Below are 25,739 nucleotides of genomic sequence, written 5' to 3' on the forward strand. Positions count from 1 at the left end.
CATTAAACCTTCATGCTGAGGTTTGTGCTGTTTTCTGTCTCTAGTATTCAGTCTGCTGTTTTTCAGCATTGTTCACCAACAAAACTCTTACGTGTAATTACACACACCCAGCATAGCTGCAGGACTGGAAATGTGTTTTTTCGCCTGCCACACACACACACACACACACAAAGAAACACACACACGTAGCATCTCTTCCACCTGCAGAAGCAATCAGTCAGGACTTTAACTCCCACAGCAGCACTGTGCTGCTTATTGAGACTCAGATAGGAACAGTGTAGGCTGGGTGTTATACAGAAAATGTTTTGTCTGTATGAGTGTGAGGGTGTGAGAGACTGTAATTCAGAGGCATTAAGAGCTATTTGTATCCTTGGTGCAGAAAGGGATTGTTAATACATGGATAATGCATTCAAGAAACAACAGGATTAAAAGGTTAATCAACCCAAGAACGGATCAGAGATTGTGACTGTTGACATTCTCTTTCAATTAATCATTTCAACTTTGCTACAACAATCTTAATCAAAATTATAAATAGTAGATCTTTAAGAGCCAAAAAAGGATAAAAGCAATGTTTTTATTGTTAAACGGGCAAAACACCAAACAAGACTCTCAGGGAAAGACTTAGATCTTTGATGACCTCAGTTTTTATTCCTACTTGAACTATTGATATGAAGTATTTCAGCATTTGAGCTCATCCCTGAAAGCTCCTGTTCCCATGACTCTCTTTCAATTAATTTTGCATTTTCTTTTCTTTTTCTTTTTTAATCTGGCGTTGTCTTCCTGTTTTATTTTGTAGATCTTCCTCGTGTTATTTAATTTTCTTTTGTCTTCTTGTTTTTATTGATCTAAACCCCTGTGTGAGTTTTGCAGTGAGATCTTACATATTTCCTGTTTTATTTTGAAGTTCTTGTTCCTGTGTGTTTGTCTTAAATACACTTCCTGTGTTTTCATGTTGATGACCCTCATTAGAATTTCCCGCGTCTTGTGTCTTAACTGTGTTCATATCTGCAGCATCAGACCATCCTGCAGGTATCTTCTGCTCCTCGTGGTTCCTCTCATGTTTTCAGCTGGACCTTTGGGATTTACCTTTCGGCACATTTTAAGTAAGTTTTTCTCTTTTTCTTAGTTAAAAATCGTTTTTTTTCAATCTGCATTCTGGGTCCTCACTCGTGACACCTGGAAGGACATTTCTTAATGTCAGTTTGACGCCCCCATGTGGACAAAGCAGAACCTCTAATCTCTCAGTTCTGGACTTAGGTTAGCATACCTGACAAGCAAATCTCACAGCTTTCTCCTTGTATTTAAATACTGAATATTTGTCAAAACAATGTAAGTCATAAAGTGACATCAGCATTAATTTGAGTTAAAAACTTCTTGGTGGAATTTTAAATGATAAAAACCCACTTTAGGTTAATACACCTGTGGTATTAAAGATGCAGTTAAGATTAAGAGACTGTGTCCTTTGGATTCTGCGCAATAAAAATGAGTAAAATGAATTCAAACTGACATTTGAACTCATGCATAATGCACATGATGTACAATTTGTCATTTTTAAAAGACATTTAATTTGTATACATACATACAAATATATATATATATATATATATATATATATATATATATATATATATATATATATATATATATATATATATTTATATATTTACACACACACACACACACACACACACACACACACACACACACAAATATAGATGTGATATCTTTGCTTTTCTGAATTCAGCTTCACTGCAACCCGTCTAAGACTTCAGACTAGCTTATTACAGCTGCTTATTTTCTGTGGTTCAGACAAAAAAAGGCATGAATGAACTCAAATTGTTGTAGAATTGCTCATTATTGGGTCCCTGCTGCACTTCATTTACATCCTGTTTAAAATGCAACTGAGCAAATACTCCAAATTGGCTTTGTTTGTTCTCTTTTTTCTAACCAACAACTAATGCGAAAATGGGAAACATCCGCTCAGATTGTCTTTCAACCTTTTAAATCCAGAAAGAAGCTTTACAGGATGCAGGTTTCTCATGATTTCAACTCTTTGGGCAATATTTTCTCACTTAAAGTGTAAATATGGAATATTTCTGAAAGCAGGTTTGCATTGCACAGCAAGAGTGAGTCTTTTTTTCTGCAGTGTTGCCTCAAATACAAGGAAGAGACTTTTGAACTTTTTTGAAAAACCTGACTCCAGATTTTACCCCTGTCTTCCTGAAGGTTGTGTTTCACTGTAACATATACAGCTTGAAGTATTCCTACACTTGTCAGATGTCTGTACTGCTCCTCACTGCCCATCAGTACCCCAGATCCTCTGCTGCAGTTTGCTTTTTGATAAAACTGTTTAGCATTCAGGAGGAATCTCCAGCACTCAAGTACTCCCAGTATTATGCTTTTAACTCGTTCCCCTCAGAGGAGCGCAGGGATAGAGGCATAGACGGGAGGAGGGAGGGAGGCAGAAACAGAGGGATCCTTATTGGAAGTGTGAAATTTCACAGGACAAAAGCCTGTTATTGAATTCCTGTCATGATTCTTTGGAAAATAACCTCCACTATCCAGCCCCCAAGACGCATTTAAAGGCTTTCACAATCCCACTCCCATCTGCATGTGTTGGCTGGAAGTGTCGCTGCATACAAGCCGCTGCACTGTCCCACCACGCTCTGGATGCTACTGAACGCCTCTGCGCTGGATTAGACCTTGTGTCCCTCGAGCAGGGCTTAGAAAACACCACAATGTATCCCATCAGTATGTGAAATGCAGAGCGGTGAGGGTAATGGCTGAGGAAAGTCATGCCCTGTTAAAAAAAAAGGGACAGAGAGGCAGGAGAGGAAAAACGAGGAGAGATGTACCTGAGTGTTAAGCCTGCACAAACAGGAGCCATGATGAGGCCTGATTGCTGTGCGATTTGAGCTTCCTCCGACCCACAGCTCATCAATATCCCTCACTGCTCACTTCTGAAAAGCTCTGCACTGCAGCAGGACGCAGGCATCGGCTAGATGAATATTTATCAAAGCCGTAAAAGGCTACAGAAATCTATTTATTTGTCACAGAAGAACAGGCTCTTTTTGGCGGCGTTCTGAAAACAATGCTATAATTCAACCCCACAGCCTGCCTGCCCCACTGAAGGGAGAGTGTAATATGAAGCTGTTTGTACTCTCTGCTGGAACACCTTTATATAGTGGTCAATGAGGGACAACACAGGACAGCAGCACATGCAGAAACAATGCTGTGAGGAGTATCTGTTTGCTGTTGATTGCAGTCTGTGGTCAGAGTTGGTTGTCTTTTTCTGGCACAAAGACTCCATTTCCCATGAGCACTATCACCCACTTTCGTAAAGATGTAAATGTTGCCAAGGTGTGCATTTTCTTTGTTCAAGAAAACTTTTTTCAGAGTGCAATGCAACGAGGTGATGTCTTTATTTGTAGTTGCGTAACGTGATTGTCTGAGAAACTTCGTAAACCCAGTTTGTAGTGTAGTATAGTGTCTAGAAAGTTGGTAGATTATCAGTTATTGCCACTCACCAGTGTTGCCAACTCCTGTCAGGAAAGTACCTGTCTGTCCAAACAATCACTAAATGAGGTCATTGTCTGATTTGCATATTTATGCATTTGCATGTTATTGTTATGGGTGCTGTAGGAGAGACGACTAACTTATAAGAGACCCAAAAATAAATAAATGAATAGATAAATTAATTATTCTGTTGATTCTTCTTCTTCTTTTTCTTCTTCTTCTTTTATGATGTAAACATATCAACCCTCTCCCTTTATCCAGGCTTCAAACAGTGGAGTGAGCTCTATCAGCTGAGGGCTCCTACATGTGCATTTAATTTGCATACAGTTGCTTGCTCTGGCTGCAGCTGGGAGGGGCGGCTGTGGGCAGCAACATGTAACATTAGTAAATCCTGGTTATGTCCCACCGGTGCTAAAAATAAATAAATTATAATAGATTCTTTTTGCAATGCACTTAACATTTCAGCAATCTCAGAGTGCTACAGGGCAGAAAAAAATAATAAGACAAAGTTTTAAGGTGATGGTTGAGGAGGAAATCTTGTACTCTTTTCTAAATGGCACAGGGAGCCAGTGAAGAGATTTCAGAGTGGGGGTGATGTGATCATATTTGGGGACACTTATAGGAACCCGGCAGTGCTGATCTGGATGTACTGCGATCTCTGGATGCTCTTACTAGGAATCCAGATGACAAATGTGTTACAGTAGTCCAGCCTGCTCATCTACCATCTCCAACTTCACCAAGCAGAGCTAACGTCACCTCACTCTTCACTTTATTGACAGACTCTCAAGTTTGAACAGACCACTGCAGAATAAGTGCTGACTGTGGGTTGTGATGAACATTATCACAAACAGAGTGACCTGAGCTATGACACGTTCCAGTGGGACAGGAAGTCGTGCACGAAGACTACCTAAAAACACCTAGTGACTTTCAAAATAAAACAAACCGTATCCAAACCAGATGGTACCTATCTAGACTAAAACAACAAACCAACAAAATGAGTGATGATTTTAGGGTTGATAATCTCATTTTAACACTGGGACTGATAAACCGTGCGAATCTGTAATCTTAAACAAAATTACATGATAACGTTTTGTGAAAAAGATAAAAACATGATGCTACGGCACAGTCCTTTCACCCAAAACAAACACTATTCAACATTTTAACTGAGGTCAGCACAAATAGACTTTAAAACTGAGGAACTGTGCGTTGTTTCCGCGAGTGCAGCTTCTTTCTATTTGTGAAAATCTGAGCTTGCAGTGCTTTCCCCCCTTATCAGCCACCATACTTTCGTGTCTGTTGCAGCTGAACAAAAAGAGCGTCAGGTTTAGCTGATTGTTCTCTGGATTAGAATAATTGCTTCCTTTAATCTGCGGGGATTCGTTTAATGAGTCAGATAGGAGAGCTGCTGCCAGGATTATAAGGTGCAGAGCGAGAGAGCATGAGGTGTCTGCCCGCGGACACAAACTCATTTCCTCCTCCTCTCCTTGTTTAGCCCTGTGAGCTGGCTGGAGACAGGACAACCCCCTCCCCTTCTACTCCTGAGGCTTAGTAAGCCCCCGAGTGTTCAGGAAGAAGCTCTCATGCGGAAAAGATTTACGTAAGGAGGAGAATTTACCCGATTCTGTGCTTATTTTGGTATGCTGAACACACCAAATCCTCCTCTTTATGTTGGAGTCTGGCTCCTCAGTCTCATCCTGGCAAACTTCTCTCTGTGTTTTCTCGCTCTGATTAACTGAGAGGGCGTTTTTTCACAGCAGGACATTTGCTGCGCTGGCCTTGATTAGAGTCTGTTTTAAATACCACCACCCTGCACCACCTCCAGCTTCTCCATCCTGCCTCTCTGCGTCCACCTCTCCCACTCTGTCTTTGGTGTCTTCTTTTAATTTCTCCTCCTCACAGATTCCCTTTGTCCTCTGTCTCCTGGTCTGATTAAAGGTTTTGCTTCAGATGTATTTTCCTGAAATGCCTCTCTGCCTTGCTATGATTATGTTTTTTTCCTCTTTCCTTTTGTCAGGCTTTGTCTGTTTTCTGCCAGAGGTCTATGTTTGATTATAGCTTCACTCTCTCTGATTAGAGCTCTCGTCTCGGTGAGTGCTGTTGTCTCCCTCCCGCCCTTCCTCCCCTTCAGCCGGAGTGACCTTGGCAGAAAACAGAAGCAGACAGTGACAAATTCAACAAAGTCTTTTCTGGTTGAACATGGAAACTGAAGATGCATCTAAACTAGTGAGAAAAACATGATAGTTTTCAGAATTCCCTGATGAAAAAAAACAACAACAACACCCAAATCTGAGAGTGAAGGCTGACTAATCCATGAAATGTTGATGCTTTGGTGCGGAGTTATAAGCTGGTGATGAAACAGACTGAAATTATTATCGATGTGTTTTTGTAACATATAATAAGCAAGAAAGACCAACAACAAGAAGGTTTTTAAACTCTGGAACCACCAGCAGGGTTGGTATGATTTCGTTTCATAATAAAGATGTTTTATTTAAGAATGAGCAGGATGAGATTTCCTGTCATGTCCAGGACAAAATCAACAAAGACCACTTTGTCTGTAGCAGTGTACTCAAATCAAGGACTTGGACTCCAACATGAGCATTGGAGGACTCTGTTATCCAGTAAAATATTATTTACATGTTCTGTTTCATGTCTTTTTAGGCTGGTTCCCTGAGCAGCTCCTCAGACACCAAGTCTGCAGGAAGGAGCTCAACCCTGGGTCACACATCATCTGCAGTCAGACCCTTTCACACCAGCCCACGGTAAAGGTGAGTAGCCGGGTTTCAGACACTTGAAGCACCTCTTAATCAAACTCATCTTTATTTATAGAAGACCTTTCATTCAGTTGTGGCAAGCAGCCCACATAGCTTCACAACAGGATAGAGAGACGATAAATAACAGCAATAAAAGAAGAGTCTTATACAATACGTTAAAGAATTTAGATTAAATAAACATCAGGCATTGGAAACAAAGAGCAGATCTATTCAACCCATTTCAGTGCTCTTCTGTGTTTATGAAAAACATGTTGCACTGGTAGGTCTGTGCATTTTTGCTTGGCAGCCTTTGCTGAGATTTTACAGTTGTACTGTGATTCCTTTTAGTATTTTAGATCTACACCCTACAGATCTACTCATTCAAAATTAATACTGCTGACAGATAAGATCAGTATTGGAATCACCTGATATGACACCCCAGGTTTTGGGTCTCATGAGTTGCATTGGTGTTTCCCCAAAGAGCTTCTGCTTGATAAATATTACTGATGATGGAGACTTGTTAATTGTTTTTGAGCCGTTTTCCAATCCGTCTATTAGGTAAAAGGTACTGCATACTGCTTTCGTATGCAGTGTGCCTGTTCTGTTGGGTCTGTTTTGTAGCATGCTATGCTGGTTTTTAGGTTTTAGGGATATGGAAGTAAAGCTGATTGAAGCTTTCAAGTTACTTTATGTTCTTACTGATAGGCAGTGTTGGTGAAGTTACTTTTACAAAGTAGCCTTTGCTCGTTACACGTTACTTCTGGAAAAAGTATTCCTTTACTTTACTTAGTTATCCTCTATGGAAAGTAACTTTTTACGGTACTTGTTACTTTTATGTTGCTTTTATGGTACTGGACTTTGGGAAGAATCCCATCTCATTTCCTAAATGTGTATCGGCCTACATAAAGTTCTACTATGGAGGACATAACAGGTACTTCTCTTGAGCTCTTTATTTTGAAAAATGCATCAGAGCACCTGACAAGAAAAACAATAATGCCATGATAACTGACTGCTCTCTGCATGCTATTGGGAGTACCAGCCTCAGTGTGGAATAAGAGCTCGGGACTATTGCCCATTCGTGCAGCTGGGGCGGTGCTGCTGTCAAATTGGTCCCTGAAAAGTAATGTTGTGCCCAAATGAAAAAGAAACTCTGTTTTGTTATCATATTTTCAGTGGTAACACGTTAAACTCATAGACTGCAAAAAAAAAATGGACGTCCACTTGCTCGGCTCGAAGTGAGGTCTCCACAAAAACTGCTCCCCCTAGTGGCTGGCGGCAGTATAGGTTTAAAAAGTCTGGCTTTCCAGCCATTCTAGATGGGCTGTGGTCAAACTTTAAAAAATTATTACACCTCGTAGAAATGTTTCTCACGTCCGATTGTTGTGGTGATATGAAGATATCATTTGGCTGTCTTGAATTTAAGTCCTCTTTTTTCTGTAAAAGTTCGTTTTCATTAGTTATACAAGGTTAAAAACAAGGCTTTTCGTAACGTTTAACGATGATTGACAGCTGCCGTTCTCCTGTATTTTTTGGGGGGGATTATAAAATATGTCGGGAGGTAGACCCAAGAAGTGATTAGACTCTGGGAAGAAAAGAAAAATTACTATTTTTGTCACCCAGCTCCACTAAGATTCTCCCAGAATCCCTCATTGTCTCTACTGCGCAGACTCTGGCTCCAAACTGCTACAATTACTGCGCCTGTGACGGGATATTTTGGCTTCAAAACCGTACAATAGTAAATGGCGGAGCACGCTGTCCTCTCTATATACAGTCTATGGTTACACTACTTTTTACCCCCAAATGTAGCTACATAACTGCTAATAGGGACACTTTTGGCCACTAGGGGGCAGTAAGGTGGATTTTTCAACACATTATACACATGTTGGCTAAAATTGCTAATGAAGACATCCACAAATGTCAATGTCAACGACATGGTGTGTTTGTGATGAAATTTAGTCCAACATCTGTTTTCTCTTAAACAAGCTTCCCCCAGTGATGCTCACTACTCCTCTACTCTCACCAGCTCCTCCACAACTCTGCACCTGTGTGCTGTTTGGTGCAAAGCTGTTTATTTTTAAGCAATCTCCCTGAAAACAGCAGCCTGCTGCAGCCAAAAACTTCACTATGAGAGGCAGAACCAAAATAGTAAACGTGTGGGCCACAAAGCTAAACCTCACAAACGCTCTGTGAATCCGAGAGGAGCAGATTCAGGAGATACTCTCTGCAGAACCATCTCCACCTGTGACCCCTTTCAGTCCTCATTTGATCAGATTTTCATATTAAAACAAAAGAAAATGGATGTAGCCTATTTTTACTGAGCTTTCAGACTCATGAACTCCATCAAAAAATTAATCTGTCATGATAAATTAATGATCCCTGAAGCACATAGGCTCAGAAATGTCCGTAGACATACCTGGATCTGAAGTTTATGGTTCATTCTGCAATAATTCATAGATTTAATCAGGATTAAAGCATCAGCAATGTGTTGTAAAAGCATACTTTTGGTGCACTTAGGGCTTTGCATGCAATGAAATGCATCCAAAGCCCATAAATCTTTGTACTAAGAGTTATTTTCTGTGAGTTTAATGCTGATTTTTTAAAGTTCAGTAAGCAGACATCAAACGGCTTAACTCCTTAATACCACATAACAAATAATGGATGCAAAGAGACCCTAAACGTGAATGATTTACTGCAGTTGTGATGATTAAAAAAGTACAATGTGTGTTTCTCTATCAGAGGGATTAAATCTAAAACTGGTGCCGCCTGTGTTTACTCCGTTCAACACTTTTTCCAGCCTGTCAGTGCTGCTTGCAGAGAGCACAGGGTGGAGAAAGATGTGCAGCCTTCAAACAGAGCATCAGAAACTGGCTCAGAGAGCATCAGCCTGATGTGGTGCCTCTCCTCCCCTCCCTATTTCTCTCCTCTCCTGTTGACTGCACTTTCAAACTTATGATGCAGACGCTCAGACAGAAATCAATCCAACCAAGGACAATATCAGAACTGTGCGTTATGTCTACAAAGCGTGTTACAGGGGGAAAGAGAGCGAGAAATTAATGTTTGCCCAGAGGAATTATATTTTCCCTCACTCGCTGTATTCATGGGGAGAAAGTTAGAAGTTAAAAATACGGTGCTGAATCACTTTGTATGCCTGCAATGTTATCAGCTGAATGGTACACAATCTGAGACTTACTGATGAACTGCAACTGAGTGAACATTTCATCAAAATCTGACACGAGCACAAACAATGTGTGATTGAATATTTTACAGGGGTGTAGCTGGATGTGACACAGAGAAAGAGAAGGAGAGGTGTTGTGAGCAGTCTGTACAGTGTGTCTCAGGTAATAAAGCCTCCATTGTGAGTCGGTGTACAGGTGCAGTGAGCAGGCTGGAGCAAAGCAGCCAAAAAACACGGAGAAGAAAAGAGTTTAGAGATGGTTGCTGAAAGATGTGATGGTGAGTGTGGTGAACGGAAGACAGAAGTCAACTAAAGCAGACATGGTCTTCAGCCCTTCAAGGATCAGGTCGCAGAGGTTTAACTGATTTCTTTTCATCTATTAAAATTAGTTTTTCTAACAAAAACAGTAATATTTTAATTCATAAATAGCAAACTGTAAGACAGAAAAGTTTGTCGCAGGTAAACAGTCAGTAGGATTGAGGTATCTTAAAGTTCTTGGAGATGTATGTGATTACCTCTGCCAAGCAGGTTATGTTTTTAGGAGAGTGTGTCTGTTTGGCTGTGAACAACATAACTCACAAAGTTACAAACAGATCTTGATGAAATTTTCAGGAAATTTTCAAAATGGGATAAGGAAGAAGTGATTACATTTTGGAAGTGATCCGGATCACTGCCTGGATCCAGGATTTTTTAAGGATTCTTTATCATTGTGAGATAGGGCCGTTTTCACCATGTGTGTATGTAACTCCACGATAAATGGTCCGATTTCCTTGCATTGTACTGTAAATTAACGCAACTTATTTTATTGTATCATATTGTTTCAAATCTCATCATATTATATTGAATCAAGCACTCTCTAATCACAACAAATTGATTTTTTTTGTCTTCAAGTTGTATCTCAAAGGGGCTGTGAGGAGTTTGAAAGTAATCTTGAAAAAGTCTCCCTTCTAGATATATGCCTGATCATAATCCACACTTTAAAACAAGATTATTAGCGCCAATATTGCTGGTTACAAGTTATTTTAAATTGCTACTTCTTAGCTTCCATTTCAGATCATCCAGGACCCAGGACCACACATTCAGGATTTACGGTACGTCTAGGGCTCTGTTACAACACCATTCCGGCTGACAAAGTTTAGTAGTGAGAAAAGATAAAACACTGAGATCTGTGTTTTTCTCTGCTGATTTCTGTGGTTCATTTTGTAGTGATGGTGGACACAGGAGCCTAAGTGTCAGAGCTAATTAGCCTTTAGCTAATGCTGTATCACTCTATAACACAGGAGCTAAGCTGTTTGTGCTAATGTTCGTTCCAACCCACAGTCAGCAGTTATTCTGCAGTGGTCTGTTCAAACTTGAGAGTCTATCAATAAAATAAAGAGTGAGGTTACGTTAGCTCTGCTTGGTAGATGACTGACAGGACATAGCTAACCAGGATTCACTAACGTTACACATTTTAGACTTGTTTTGGAGCACCGGACTGCTAGCTGTGCTAAATATAAACAGCTACTAAACTACTTACAAACTGTCAGTGTTTACTTGTTGTCACGTTAGCCTACAGATACGACGGAGCACCAAGCTGCGGATGTTGCTAGCATGTAGCCGGATACTACAACGTTTGCTTGATGTCACGTTTCAAACTGTAGAGCTACGTAACTGCACAGATAAGTCCCTTACCTCGGCGCTTCGTATCCAGTAAAAGTTTTCTTGAACAGAGAAAATTTGTTCCAAAACAAACACACACCTCTTCTGAAAGTAATTTACAACAGTGTGCGGAGACCCCGGGCCAGAAAGTGGTGAGGGTGTGCAATTAAAACAGATCCTCTCACAGCACCTTTAATTTCTCATATATGAAATTTATCTGTTCTTTTGTAATGCCTAATGTGTGTGTTTGTGTGTCCCAAGACTGTATGTGTTTAAGTGTCTTATCAAAGGTTGTTTCCTTTAAATGCTGCAGATGAGCACGTCCTGCTTTTTCAAAGGACGCTTTAGCTGCTCTTTAAAATTAAGGTTATAATTCAAATCTCAGCTGAGCAGTTATATGAACACTAGAAAAATGAATAGGGATTTAAACTTCACATTAACTGTCAAATAACAGGTTTAGCTTCATAATATAAGTTTGCTGAAAGAGTCCTTATTCAGTGTCCTTCTTAACTTTTCTTTTAGAGACTTTTCATGTTTGTGTGAAGCACTTTGAACTGGCTTTTTACAGAACTGTGCTACATAAATAATCATGCCTTTTGTTGCCTTGAGGAACCTTGTGGTCACATGAGTGAGAAGACTCCAAGAAGCCACTGTGAAAAAATACCAAAAAATAAAACAAAATAAGCATGTTTTCCAAAACAACCAATTATTATTTTAAAAAAGACCCATTTACATCAACCCACTCTCTTCTCTTCATAACCCTCCAGAAAAAAGATTCTCAAACAGTCTTTTCTTGCAGTTGCATCAGTTGACACCACAAACTAATGACAAAATAACGTGCAAAGCAGAGATAGTGAAGTCTGCACCAGGGTGCTTTACATATCTCTAGCTGCTAAATGCCCTTTTATATAAACTTTCCATTACACACCCAAATTAATGAAAATCAGAGGAGAAGAAGAAATGGAGAGGGATTTTCCTATCCCGACATTTTCACCAGTGTGTAAGAGTTTAATCTTCCTGGTTTGATCCAGTGAAGCTGGTGAGGTAGTTTTTATAAACCTGTGAAAAAGTCAAAGTCAGAGTTGGAGGACTTTATACCGTAGAGGTCAGGACACAGATCATAGGAGGACAGATGAGATGGCCACAGACCCACGGGTAAGACGAGGAAAAGGAAGTCTTTCTCCCTCTGCAAATGGAAGTCGTTCATCATCCTTTCACTGCAGATGGGTATAAGTTATCAAACATTCTCCTTTTCCTCCTGCCTCCATCTGTCATATACGCCCGGCTGCGTCCATCATTCACTGTGTCTGCGTGCTACAGGCTCCACATGTTACTGTTTTTCACATATAGCTCTGTGATTAGCTGCTGTACGGACAGAATATAGAGAGATGTAACTCTTATACTCACACTCAGACTTGTTCTTCAGAGAGCTGCAACAACGATTATTTAGCACAACTTTAAACATGAGACAGCAGAAAAAAACCCTTTAAACGGGCCCTGTTATTTAGAACAAGAGTCCACCATGGCTCAGTTTTCAAGTCTCAGCAGTGAAATGAAATAATTCCTCCCATAGAGTGAGCAATAAAAGGCCGATGTGTCTCTCTCCTCATGGAAATCATTATGTAAATGTATTTGTATAAAGACAAATGAACATTCAAATCTTACTTGAGCTCTTGTTTATGTTTTGCACTGAGTACGCAACCACACAGCACTTTATCAAATAAACAACATTTCAGTAATTAATTAGGAACTTCCAGACACACTCTGCACACACACCCACACACACACACAAACACACACACGAAATACCACCCAGGCGTCCACTCTTGTCCCTCCTCATCTCCTCTAACTCAGCCCCACCCCATCCTGATCTCACAACACATTCAGATCTTTGTCTCACGGCCCCCCATACATCCCAACCCAGCCCCCCTCTTAAAGGCTATATCTCACTTTTTCTCCCCCCATTTGTTGACTTGACCCCCCCCCTCACACACACACACACACACACACACACACACACACACACACACACACGTCTGCAGGACTTGAAGTCAGTCGAGTCAGGAAGTATTTTTACAGATGCTTCAAACAGGAAACTAGAAAGAGCAAAAGGGACTGGCCCGATATGCCTCATATGAGCTCACATATGCAAACGTCATAGAAATAACAGATCTGGGATAAAAAGAAGTTTCTGCATAGCACACAAAAGACCCCGTCTCACAACATCCCAGAATAAATGGTTAAAGAAACAAACAAGTTTAATTCACCACTTCCCTTTCTGCATGGATCTGACTTCAGGTTCTAGTTTTTGGCCTGTTTTGGTCTTTTTTTGTACAAAAAAGAACTAAAGATAATTGTAAGGGACATATTTCTCTTTGGAAAAGGTTTATTATACCTGGTTTGTTGTCTTTAAAATGTCCCTTTGTTGTCTGTGTAGCAGCTTCACATGATTTACAGCTCCAACACTCTCTTCTTATCTCTGTAAACCTTCATGTCAGCCTCTGTCTCTTCAAGGCACCCCAGCTTTCCACAACCCAATATTCAGAGGCCCCCCTTCACAGTTGACATGATAAAAAGTTATTTCTCTTTCCAAAGAGATTCACTAACTGGTGATGTCACAATTTGCAGATATCTCTTGTTTTTCATTAAGGTGGTGACAGTATCCTTTCCATCAAATTTGTACTTCACAATTTAAAATGTTTTCTCCAGTTTTTAACACAATATGTGTTTTTAAAATGTACAATTTATGAGTTAGTAATCTTTATACCACTTCTACTCTACAAAAACTTTGATTCCAAGCAAGTTTTTTTATTTAATATGAAGCAAAGGTGTATTTCTGTCACTGGTGTAAAAATAAAAAAAATATCTCAAGTCAAGAAACTAAACAAGTACATTTTTCTTCCCCTTCTGGCATACCTCTTTGTACACTTCTAAGCAGTTAAAGTGTCACTTTGTCTTTAAATGTGTTGAAAGGCAAAAATCCCTTTCCTAGTCCTGACTTTTTGCTTTGGTCTTTGATTTTTTTTGGCTGGTTAGATAATCCAGAAAAATATTTTTCATATTCTAACTGCAAATTTGATTTTTTTTTCTTCCAAATTGAGAGCTGAAACAAATAGAAAAGCTTGTCTTAAATCTTCATGTTGAAAACTGGAAACTTCTGGGGTTGTGTTTTGGTTGACATGGTAACTGCGACCATGGCTGAGGGAATCTGATCATTTTCAAAGCAGAGGTCTTTGTTTCCTGTGAGACACATGCACACACACGCAGCAGTTTTTGTGGTCCTATGCAAACTTTCTGCTGATCAGTATCCTGTCCGAACAGGATGCAGTGTATCATTTGAAGGAAAACATTCTTTCACTTGAAGATTGGCTTGCGATACAGCAAGGAAATGTTTGGGAAAACAAACAAGGTGGATTATCTCGCAAATGAACGATGAAAACGAACATGCAAAATGAGAAAAACACACATTTGGTGGAGTTGCAGGCTTGAGGCTCACCCTGGCAGCAGTGCACTGTCTCGTGGTCGGGTGGGGTCACCGCCTGCAGATGAGCCGGACCTTCAGGTCATGTTTTTCAGCCAGCCGTAATGCTTATTCAGCTTCTCCCAGCGGTGTGTCTGTAGGAGTATCAGAAGCAGCAGCCCGGCCTTGGGGAGATGTTCGTTTCATCCAGCTGCTCTTTCATGTGACTAAACTCCTCTCAGCAGCCTCTGTCTCTGAGTCCCCGAAGATTTCTGCTGTTTTCTTCTGGGTTAGAGAACACTGATATGAAATGAAGCTAAATATCCAGGTCTTGAGTGTTTGAGTTGCAGATACTGGTGTATGGAAACCTTGGAGAGCTTTTATATAAGTGGTGCATGTTTTAAGACGGCGTTGTCTGATCGGCGTGTGAATATATACCACAGCTATGGACAGGCCTGAATGAGTGTTTCCTCCTCCTCTTCATCCTTTTGTCTCCCTCTGGATGTGTGTGTGAGGGGACAGAGTATGCTGTTCTTCCATTATTTTTACACATTTCTTTTTGTGTAGCAGCAGAAGGCACCGTACTGTACTCAGGATTGTATCCGCACCACGCTCCCTCCCTTAGTGCTGGCTCCCTAAAGCACACCTGCTGAACCTCCTCATCTGTTTCCCATCTTCTCATTTAACTAATCATTATTTCTAACCAGCTTGTTATCCTCTCATTGCCAGATGGTTTGTTGAGCTAAAGCCGTACAAACATCCATGAAGCCTCTGGTGGTTTGTTGTTCTTTGATTAACTTCTTGTTTCGCTCGGTATCGTTCCTCATTTGTTTGGTCTTCTGCTGCGTGGCTGCCTTCCAGACTTCATCTCCGCTTTACTCGCAGCGATCTCCTTCAAATTACCCTCCTACGACCTTGATGTATCTCCTGTGTCAGAGCCCTGTATGTGGTCTCCTCCACTCTGCAGCGCAGCAACAGAAATCAAATATACTTCTGTTTGCTTTTCTGTATGTTAAGAAAAAGGATCAAATTACCTGCACAGTGTGCAGATGTTTATCTGTAAGCTCAGTGTCCAGACATCCTGGGAAATAACTACATTGAAGTCAAAGGCAGCTATATGGTTTTCCAATTTACAGCCTCACCAACACATAAAGGAAATAAGATCTTCTACATTTGCAATCTCAGCTCACAAACCGGGAGCCCCGGGGATACCACTGCAGAAAACATGGGAGGTAAAAGTGGAGCTGAAAGCAGGGAAGACACGCTGTGAGATAAATGTTCTGTGAAAACATTTTCAATTTTTCAGTTTTAGGGCTCCATGTTTCTCAGGAGCCTGCAGCTTAAGTAACAGAAGTAAAGTTCAAACAGGATTCATACGAGCAATCCTGGATGGTCACATGCGGTTCTACACAGTTTTGCTTTTTGCTCAAGTGTTAACTTGTCACTTTAATTCACACTGTAGGGTTACTTTCATGTCGTGACTCTGAAGAAACTCCCTCAAGTTTGTGTGAACTGCATAAGGAAAAAGCCTCCGATGTTTTCTGACCCTATGATGGACTGATTCACCACAAATCTACATTTCCACATACTTAACCCTAGAAGTGGCACTCTTCTAAATAAGCTGTGTAAAGGCTTTCATAGTGCAGGACTGATATGAAAACTATACCTGACAACTTTAGGCTTTGACAAAGCAGACCAACCATTTTTACCTCCGTGTGCCTTGCTGACATCTGACCTACAAACCTTAAAAAATGTAAGTTTGATATCTACATGGCTCACAGCAAGAAAAGGAAATGACTCACAGCAAGTTGAATTTGGAGGCATATCTCTTCTTCTTTGACATCTTTGACAGCAACCTTGAAACAGTGATGCCAAGTGATACTGAGCAGAAAGCCACTGCAGTGAGGGCGCGTATGTAAAAGTCTGTTTTTTTTTGGCTGGATATGTGACTTCGAGTCTTACTGCAGCCAGCATTAAGTTTAATTCTTCTAAACCAGATGATGCCCCTTGATCGAAAATAGTTCAACTCGCCTGCAGCTTGCGCTTTTTTAAAAAAAGGACATAGTGCCACCTATTGAAGAGGAGTGAGATGCTGTCCGGCAGAAGGCTGATTCTCTTTTCTGCATTTATACGCAGACAAGACAATAGACTGTATATTGAGTGGACAGCATGGCTCGGCCATTTTCCATTGTACGGGTCTGAAGCCAAAATACCTCCGTCACAGGCGCCGCCATTGAAGTAGTTGTGCAGCCAGGGCTGCGCAGTAGAGACTGTGAGGGATTCTGGGAGAATCTGAGTGGAGCCAGGTGACAAAATAATGATAATAGTTTTCTTTCAAGGGTCTAATCTCTTCTTGGCTCTCCCTCGGGACATATTTTACGATCCCCAAAAAATACACAAGTACGGCAGCTGTCAATCATCATTAAACATTATGTAAAACCTTGTTTTTAACCTCTTATAACTAATGAAAATGGAACTTTTCAGAAAAAAGAGGACTTGAATACAAGACAGCCAAATGATATCTTGAAATCACCACAATGATAAGATGTGAGAAACATTTCTACAAAGTGCATAAATCTTTTAAAGTTTGACCTCAGCCCATCTGGAATGGCTGGAGAGCTGGATTTTTTTACCTTTACTGCAGCCAGCCACCAGGGGGAGCAGTTTTTGTGGAGACCTCACTTCAAGCCGAGCAAGATGACGTCCATTTTTTTTTACAGTCTATGGACAAGACTAGTTCCCCCGCTGTGACTTTAGAGCTATGACCTTAGTCGGACAGCTGAGTGCATGTAAACATACCAGGTGTAATGTATCCTACACAGTACTTATAAACGAGCCTTTAAGCGGTAAATTCGGAAGCTTTAGGAATCAGGAGTAAGGCGGTAGAACGGGTTAAAAGCCAGAGGCACCACCAAAATTGGGAGTGTTGGCAGGTCTGATAAAAACTGACACACAATGACGAGAAGTTTGGATAACTGTCACAAAAAAGTTGAATTTGTCTCTGTCGTTGAAGATTGAAAGACATTTTCTAGATATTACACCTACTTTTTGGCAGTTTTGTAGTTCTTTGTCATAGAGCGTGTAGGCCAGGATTGTTGGACCTGTCTTGGACTTGAGCTTTGATTTCATTCATGTGCTTTTTTGTTAGTTCTTCAGTCATAAACTCTGACGCCTGTTTGAATCTTCGCCTTTATCATCTTGTTCACTCACAGCTCCTGCTATGAAGCCTACAGGCAGCTGACTCCAGCTCTGGTTCTTCACAGTTGACTCTTGAACACTTGGTACCTGAGACTCTGCTGGGACATGAGGAGTGGCGCCTCGGCCCAAACACACAAAGCTCGATCGAATGACGCCTCTGTCCTGTACTATCTCAGCCGTAATACTTTTCTTAATGACCTAAAAACTTCCTCCGTTGCATTTAAAATTAATTATACGTGTCGACAGCTCCAGAGTTGTACAGAGGAACTTTGAGCAAGGCTGTAAACACTTTTTCAAAGACTGCCATCAGTAGCTGCTCAGGGCAATCTCTTTTTTCCCACATTTTATTACATCTAAAATAGATCATTTAGATATGTTTTTCATGCTGGGAAAAAAAAGGGATAAGTAAAAAAGAGTGCAAATCTCTCACTTCCTGAATCCCCTAAATCTGCCTGTTCAAGCCTTTTTTACGCTTATTTCAAAAGGGATGTATCAAAGTGCTTGGCAGTGAGAGGCAGCAAAGCCCTCTTTAAAGGATTACTGTGTGAGTAGGATGAGATTTTTCACTTCTCTTCTCTCATATCTTTGCTCTCTTTCTGCACAGTGCATGAAGAAACATATTGTTAATACTAAAGCACAGGTAGTGAATGAACAGCAAATTTGATTTCTTCAACAAAATATTTTTTTTACTTGCTGTAGAAATCTAACACTGGAGTGTATGTGTATGCTTGACCGTGAGATTCTCGTCCTGTTGGCTTCTCAGCACGCCTGTGACTCAACACCTGCAGGTCACAGACAACATATGCCTCTGTTAGCAACTCACAAGGAGAGCAGGACCCCCACTCCCACACACGAGGAAGGAAAAGGAGATTTTGAGCGACAGGATTACACTCAAAAGCAATCAAATTGAAATTAAGTCTTTAACTCAGGACACAATTCACTCACCTGAAATCAAAGCTTCATTCTTAATCCATAATGTGTATCTTTTATTGGATTAGCCGTGATATGAAACAGGTATCTACTATTAATTCCTGTTCGCCTCGATGACAAAGAGACCGTCTAATCCATCAACAAGTTTGTAGCGGTGAGGATTTGCATGACAAAACAAACAATGTGAAATGCTATTAACCTGAACTGAAGGACTGAATGAAAACCCTGGCATAATTCCACACCACAACCTGATTTTGTTATCCTGTCATGAAAAAGCACAACAGGTAAAAGCTGCAGACCGGCACCATGTGATTGCTAGTCAGCATGGTTAGTCATGCATAATTCATTCCCAGTGTGGCGGACGTCTGCAGGAGCGTGGAGTAGTAATTATTTTGAAGAGAGGTTGTGCTTTTTGCATCCTTTACTTCTGCATTTATGAAACAAAAAAAAAAGAGAAAGAGGGTCAGATAAGCATAGAAAGCACCATGCTGACCACGAAAGCTTTACGAGTGTGTGGTTTTCAAACAGCACTGTGTAATTTCACCCTCTTTCCCTCCATCCCTTTTTCTCTCTTTCTGTCTGAAGCTTTGAATGCCTGTTTTTCTTTTTCCCTAAACTGGCCAGGCTCCCCATCAGATATAATGAGGAACATGGTAGCCAAACTAGAGGTTTGAAATGGTAATGAGTAAGACTCCCTGCCTCTAAAAGAGACAGAGAGACTGATTTAGCCCAGCAGAGTTAGAGATTGGAAGACGGTAATGGGACACATTTAGATGGCAGTCATATAAATTTAGCCTTGGTCCCCAGGAGAAAGAGGAGTGGGAATTTCAGCTACACATCGTATTTTTACCAGAGCGAAAACAATGTTCCTTCCTCCCCAAGATTACAACTTGTGCTGCAGAACAGCATTTCACCCTGTCGTGAGGAGCGTTATTGTTCCCGTGGAGGAGACTGAACATAACAAACACACAGCACAACACTTTGCTTCATGTCACACTCTTTCAGCCACCATTAGTGTGACAAACCCCGGACCTCACACTCATGATGCACAGCCTCACAAGACACTTCCAGCCCACGTGGATGTATGGTTTCCTCCAGCTCATTGTCTCTCCTGCTGTCAGCCTAATTAGCTGAGTATGCGGCTGCAGCAGATTCAGTCCCACTGTGCTTGCCTCTGACACATTAATTCTGCATGGACTCTGTGTGACGCTCATACGATAGACATCCGGCAGTGTTGTTTGTGTTATATAGTGGTGGTGACAGTTCGCCTCTTACAGCCTCGATGTTCATTTTGCTCACAAGCCGCACATTAGTGAGGTGAACATGAGCTCAAAGATACGCCAACAGCTCTGTTTAGATGGACTCTACATTAAGACCGTTATATCTGCTTAGTGTTGGCCTCATATCTTATATTTCTCAGAGGAGAATGTTGATATTTGTGAAACCAGTGTCTTTTGTTTAACCAGAAGGTACAGGAACTTAAAGTTCTTTTAAAGCATTTCCAGGAACTACATGGCTCCTGTGGCCCATCTGTGTTTCCACCGCAGGACTAGGGATGGGTACCGAATTAGGTACTTTTATAGGTACCGACCGAATTCTGTCAAAAGTACCGGGTATCGATTCATGTAAAACCAAAAGGTACCATTTTTAGGTACCCAAATGCATCCTTGTGACTGCGAGGGAGTGGAAGAGTAGGTGATTTTCCATGCTGGACATGAACACGGCATTGCAAGGTTATATACTGAAGAATAAATTTGTTAAATTGAATTTTTTATAATATTTTATTATTAAACAAATTGATAATTTTTACCACATAAACACAGAAAAGTACCGAAACTTGGTACCGTTGAGTACCGGCACGGATTGCCAGGTACCGGGCATCGGTACCGTATCGCTTCACATGTGAAAGGTACCCATCCCTACGCAGGACGCAAGACCCAAGTAGATCATACAAATCAGACCCTTTAAGGATGTTTCTAAATGAGGCAAGTATCATTAAATAGTGCTGCCTCATGCCCGGTTGTAACTTTTTCTGGGTGTTTCTTTTGTATAAAGTCTGAAAGTTTTGCAAAATAATTGCAAGCACTAATGCAGCACAACACTGTTGCTTCCAGTACAAGCTAACTGCTTAAAGTGAAAGAGTAACACGTGAGGCAGACGTTGCAGCGTTTACTGTGGTGTTCACCACAGCAGCTAACGATGGGGTATTTAAAGATACACTGCCTGGACAAAAGAAAGTCACCACCTGGATTTAAAGCAGATAGGTATAAGCCTCCTATTGGATAATTACTGCATGGGCATTTATCTTTCAGATGGCAACAAGTTATCAAACCCCAACTGGTGCAATGAGTTGCTTCTCATTTCTTAAACAACCATGTCAAAAGACACATCCCGTGGTCGTAGAAAAGATGTCAGTCTGTTTGAGAAGGATCAAATCATTGGCATGCATTAAGCAGAGAAAACATCTAAGGAGGTTGCAAGAACTACTAAAATTGGGTCAAGAACTGCCCAACGCATTATTAAAAAATTGGAAAGATAGTGGGCACCCATCATCTTTGAGAAAAAAATGTGGACAGTAGAACAGTAGTACTCAGGGCTATGTTTAATAGTGAAAGTAAGAGAATTTCCACACCCACAATGTGAAGTGAACTCAAGGGATTGGGACTGAACAGCTGTGGCCTTAAGAAAACCACCAATCAGTGAGGCTCACTGAAAAAAATGCTTCAATTTGCTAGGGGGCATAAAAATTGGACTCTGGAGCAGTAGAAGAAGGTCATGTGGTCTGATGAGTCCAGACTGACCCTGTTCCAGAGTGATGGGCCATCAGGGTAAGAAGAGAGGCAGATGAAGTGATCACCCATCATGCCTAGTGCCTACTGTCCAAGCCTGTGGGGGCAGTGCTATGATCTGCAGTTGGTCAGGTCTAGATTCAGCAACAGTCTGTGCCAGGATTCATTGGGCTCAGATTGTGAAAGAGTGGTTCAGGGAGCATGAGACATCATTTTCACACAAGGATTGACCACCACAGAGTCCAGACCTTAACTGCATTGAGAATCTTTGGGATGTGCTGGAGAAGGCTTTGTACAGCGTTCATCATCAAGGAAAGATCTTTGTGAAAAATTAATGCGACACTGGATGGAAATAAATTTTGTGGCATTAGAAGCTTATAGAAACAATGCCACAGCGAATGTGTGCTATAATCAAAGCTAAAGGCTGGTGTATGAACTGAAGACAGTGGTCTTTGTTTAATTAGCCTACCAGTTTCTGTTAAGGTGCTGGTGACACAGATAAAACACGTGCTGGTATCAGACTTTTTTCTTCCAGTTATCTCAATGAAACACACAAAGACTAATCTGGTAAAGAGATGCCAACAGTTTCAATTTTTGCCCTTTCTTCAAAGTAAAAATGATACTTCTGGAGAATAAAGATAATTCAGTAACATGATGAGTCTCCTGCGTTCATACACAGCAACTACCCACAGAGTCCAGCTCTCTCACAGGATGAATGAAATGCAAAGCAGAGAAGCTACAGAGAGGTTTGACACAGAAGCAGAGCAGGAGGAGGCTAAGCAGGTTTTGTGGCAGGTAGGAAGCATGACCAGCAGGAAACGCATCATGGGTGAATGTAACGGTGTCTCAGATATCTTCTCTGCATGAAAATGACAGCTGAACATCAGTGTGTGTGAGTTTTAGCCCACTGACTAAAGATGAGTTTTATTACTGCAGGAAATAACCGATCAACCTAAAGCAGTGGAGAGTCATCTCGAAAACTGAGTCACTTTTTATGACGTTTTTCACAAACTACTGCTGAAAAGATCCTAAAGAGAAGAAAGCATAACGCCCTGTGTCCAAAAACGTTTTCCTGCAACTTTAAGCAGTCTGATTGATCTGATATTTGCTTAAAAGAGGAAAAACACACATGTAACAAATTTTAACACTTAGCATAACTTTTTCTCCAATAACGGACACTTTTGACCAAATTATGTGTTTTCATACCTTGTTGAATTTCCCCTGAGCCCTTGGATTTCTCATTTTCTCTCTCAGGATTGATTTCAGGCTTTGCAATGACTCTCTGTACCATCCTGAAAATCAACATTTGGAAATTCATTTCCAAACCCAGAGCTTCAGTGAGGCCACCGTTTGCATTTTTGCTCATTTCTTCTCAGCATCTCTGTGACCTCCCGCTCCAGGCAGCCCAGAGGCGGCCATTAGGAGTGTGGAATGAGAAGGTCTTTCTGCGCACTCATCCAAGTGTGACGACCAGCCAGGGTGGGGAGGGGACACATGGACCATCACAGATCCATTCATGCCTTTCAGCCGTGGTGTTTGCCTGGCACGATGCCCCTGAAAGGTCACCAGTTTGTGAGATAACATTTATACAACCATCTCATGCTTGGCTGGACTACTTTGGATGCAGGAGGAAGGCAGCACGAGGAAACAGGAGTGGGTTAGAAGGGTCTCCAGGGTTAAACACAGTAAAGGAGAATAAAAGGAAAGCCAGAAACACTACACAGTTCAAATCAAGTGTGGAGCTATTTTCACTGCGGGCTCCTGTTTAGACTACTGCTGATCTGTTTGTGTTGGACTGTGTGTGTCTGTCAGTGTGTGTGTATCTGTCAGTGTGTGTGTGTGTGTGTGTATTTGAGAAGTGTGTGGATAAAACTTAAGTATCTTGTTTTTAATCAAGATAGGCTCAAGCCATATACAAAAGTGTGATTCAGAGCCGTTTCCTTCCTGGAAACAAGCAGTAAAACACTAAAATATTCTTTTAAGAGCTTTTTCTTTTTCTTTTTTTTGCCTTTTAGTTTTATTACATGGTGTACAGGTTGAAAAGTCCTCGTGTTTCACAACCTTTTTTTTTTTTTTTTAAGAAATCCTCATTTCAGCCTCTGTTTCAGCTGCTGTCTCTTTAAGACTTGCAGCACCACAAACCCCTCCCCTTTTATTGTTCATTCCTATAGGGGCCAGTTGGGGTTGTGCTATGGGAAGACCTTGGTGTTTAAGGCCCTCCTCACACAAAGACGGCCCCGTATCGTCTTGGCGTCTGTATCAAAACATGTATCGCTGTTTACACGTATTGTGCATAGGCTTGTGCATTTACACGACACTGCAAAACTGTCGTCGGGTTGCCCGTCTGGTTCTGCTCTGAGGCGGATTCCACGTCAAACAGGTGCTCATGCACGTGTAACATGCTGCGTCTCTGCATGAGCACTTGTTGTTGTTGTTGTCATAGCTGGTGTTGTTCATGCTCTCTGAGAAAATGTTGACATAATAGTCGAAGCAATATTTGTAGTTGCTAGAACAATATCAGAATCAGTCCGCCTGCCGCCATTGTTGTTGTTGTTTTTGTGTGCGACAATGTGGGTTAGGGGGCGGGGAGCAGGAGGGGTGCTATGAGGTCACCGTCTTTTCCGAACTTATCTGTTTATACCAAATACGGCATGAAGACGAGTACGCAGATATCCACCTGCAGACCTGTTTTCAAAAAAGATTCATGGACAAATACGCGTCTCCATGTGTCAATATCACCAGATCTACAGTTTGTTTTACTAGAGTCATAGAAATTCGTCCTCGTGTAAAGCCCACCTTAGTCCCACACCTCCCGCGTCTTATAATTTGTGGTTCCCTTTTAATTTAAGCAACCCTTGTGAAGATCTGATGCTATTTACTAAATTGATAAATTGGGATTTTTTGTCTGACAATATTAAAATCTGGATTCTTTGTCAAAAAAAATTGTTGTTTTTATTTTTTGATTATTAGTTTTTTATTCAAATTTTTCATTTCAGTCTTTGTTTATAAACTGGATTGGAAAAAAGTTACCACTTCTCCAGCAGAGGGTGAAATGTTTCTCTCTAACTCACATGATGTGCATTTTACGGGGAAATATGGCTCCTGATATGTTCTGTAGACATTTTCATCATCATTTAACTTTTTCACATGGTTTGTTGTTAACAAGGCAAACTAAAACCGGCAAAAATAATAAATATCCAAGAATCACATTTTAAATTGAATCGGCACCCCAAAAATCATAATAGAATCGAATCGCGAGAATAACATGTCTCAGCCCTACTATTTACTGTTTTGATCAGTTTACAGACAGATTATGTTTGTATGTTGTATTTCTAGAAAATGGAGGTTTAGTCTGAACATCTAGCATTGTTACTTTATATTCAACATGGATGTGAAGACAGATCAGCTCTTTTAAAACAGAAAAATATCAGAACATGAAAGACAGCAGTATAGGCTCCAGGAGAATGACGTGAATCTTTCAGTTCACACAGGGTTCTGTTAAGGGACTTTCAGCTCATCTCCTTCCCTAACTTAGACCCTAAAGCAAAGACTTCTTAAAACAAGCTCTAAAAAGATGATAGCTTTTTGGCAAAGTGTAGAGGTTCAGCTGAACCAGAGCAACAGGTACCTTGTTTTTAATGGTAATGACTCTGAGGCCCCTCTGGAAACAGCCCTCCTGGGAAACAAACAAAGACCCAGCTCGTCCTGGAAAGAGGACAGTCAAATGATGCCAGTAGCTAGTGAGTCATGGACGTGTCCTCCTGTGCCTCCCTTTCAGGACAGAACATGTTGAAAAGAAGACTGGAAGGAAGGGGAGCTCCCCGGAAGTGCTGAAAGACCCAATCGTGGGACAGAGACAGAAAGAAGTTCTGGTGAAAGGGGCTTTCATGGTGCTGGAGCTATTAAAGAGTGAATGGGAGTCCAGCAGAAGAGGATTGATTGAAATGGTGGAGCTGGCATGCGAGCAATGGAGGTAAGGAAGCGTGACTGGCAGAGTTCAGCGGTGAGGAGGCGAAAAGGCAGGTTGGCAAAGTGGAGATAGGCGGGTTAGAGCTGGACGAAGAGTTCAGGAAAGAAATCCCAACGACAAACATGTTTTGTCCAACATGTGATTGGACTTTCTTCTTTTCCAGCTTTAATCAGGCAGCGTATTCCAAATGAAACCATAAACATTCACCAAGTTACTTTATACACAAACAAGAGGCTCACACTGTAAAAAAAGACAACCACAACTTTAGGTGTTAAGGCAGCTTTTTTTTTCTTTTTTTTTTTTTTTTTTT

General features: G+C 41.0%; 1 long non-coding RNA gene across 1 annotated transcript; it reads left to right on the forward strand.

The window, feature by feature from the left end:
• The first annotated feature begins 969 nt into the window (after nucleotides 1-969).
• Nucleotides 970-25,541, forward strand: LOC141808035 (uncharacterized). Its single transcript, XR_012599886.1, has 3 exons — nucleotides 970-1,103; nucleotides 6,175-6,281; nucleotides 25,238-25,541. It is a non-coding gene; the product is annotated as an uncharacterized LOC141808035 (long non-coding RNA).
• The last annotated feature ends 198 nt before the right edge of the window (nucleotides 25,542-25,739 follow it).

The sequence above is a fragment of the Halichoeres trimaculatus genome, unplaced genomic scaffold (genome assembly GCF_033239565.1).
Source record: "Halichoeres trimaculatus isolate MK-OKI-2021-1 unplaced genomic scaffold, fHalTri1.1 fHalTri1_scaffold_19, whole genome shotgun sequence".
NCBI lineage: Eukaryota > Metazoa > Chordata > Actinopteri > Labriformes > Labridae > Halichoeres > Halichoeres trimaculatus.